The following is a 1754-nucleotide window of genomic DNA, read 5'->3' as shown; positions in this document are numbered from 1 at the left end:
ATAATTTTACAATGATCACAGAAGTCTGGCATATTTTCATAAACAACATTCACAAAGAAGGAAAAGTTGCTTCTTTCAACCAATATGTTCTCTCTAATTCTACTTGTGAGGTCCAACTCTACCAGGATACAGGAAAAATGACCATAAGATCTTTCAAACATTGATCTGTTAGTTTCTTCGTCCATACAAATTGGAGTCCCTATACTACTAGCAATAGCAAACAAATCCTAGGTCTCTAATATTCTTGGAATAAACTGGAAATTCGAACTCAAACCCGAGTAGTTGATTATTATTGAGCCATAAAGTAAAATCCCTTGTTCATGCAAAAGCTTCAGTATACCCGAGGAATGGTTCCAAGAAGGTGTGGCTCTAACCATAACGAGGTCCTCAATGGAAGAGAATGAGAATTCAAAAAAATCTTTACCAAGAGAGATAAGACCCCACTTACCAATAAATTTCCAAGTACTTGAAAGCCTGAGACATAAGTCATCAAATTTTAAGGGTGTGACACCTTTTGGATAGATGACCCTACCATGAAGATTTCGTCTTCAAGGATGGTGATTGGGATTCTGTCACCCTTGATTGAAGATTTCGTTAACTGACTCATTGGAATATCGCATATTTTAATTACTATTTAGGAAAAAGTTCTTGATTTAGGTTTAGGAATCAAAGGAGATTCACAAGGGTTTAGTTGCCCAGGAGATCCCGGGCATTCCAACGGGATGTTGACAGGTGGATTCATGGTGATTGGTAGCGAAAAGGATTAAACGGCTGCAAAGAATAGTGGGTTTGCTTCAACATTATATTTACTCATGTTTTCTTCTATATTTGAATTATTTTTATGATCAATGATAAATAATTATTTTGTCTATCGTTTCAACACTACAACGTCACTTTTGAACGATATATTTTCTTTTCTAAAAAAAATCATAAAAAATATTGAGCGATAAAATTAAATATAGTTGACGTACCCTATAATTGTTATCTTTTATTATTTTGAAAATATTAAAAAAATATTAATTTACAAATAATTTTATTGTATATCAGTTCCGTAAATGATTTTTATGATAAAATGTTAATTATATTAATTTTTATTTAATAAATATATGAAAATAAATTATTGTAATTGATTAGAAACAAACAATTATTTATATATAAATTATATTTTTCAATATTCTTCAATTACTCATTTATAGAAAATAATGTGAAAAATTATAAAATAACGATTAAATTTATAAATTGAGAAATAATAATTTATAGAGTTTTATTTTGAACACAAAAACTGAAAAATTGCAGAAAATTAAATGACAATATTATCCTAATTAAAATATATACAATATAATTTTATAATGTAAAAGTTAGATTAAAAAACAAAAGATTTAAAAAGGATATATGTGTCACAGTTAAAATTAAAAGGATAGTTGTGTATTGTGTATTTTTTGTGGTATTGTAGTTTCTAAAGTTTAATAGGAGATATCTCAAAAAGTTGCTTAAGAGAAAATTTAGCATAACCCTATTTGATCTACTTTATGTTAGGAGTACTTATTTTAGAACGTACTATACGAGTTTAGGCCTATCAACGTGTTTAGGTTATTTAATGAAATGAATTGTACTAATTATGAGACATTTAAACATAAATTTCAATACACCCACTTGATTGGCGCTGGACTTGGTAGGGAGAACCACGGTTCGATCCCCCGCAACTGCGATCGGGAGGGGGATGGAACCACTTGATGCCAGAACTCGCCCCCGAA

Source organism: Vicia villosa, linkage group LG1 (assembly GCF_029867415.1).
Source record: "Vicia villosa cultivar HV-30 ecotype Madison, WI linkage group LG1, Vvil1.0, whole genome shotgun sequence".
Taxonomy (NCBI): Eukaryota; Viridiplantae; Streptophyta; class Magnoliopsida; order Fabales; family Fabaceae; genus Vicia; species Vicia villosa.
This window is presented reverse-complemented; position numbering follows the sequence as displayed.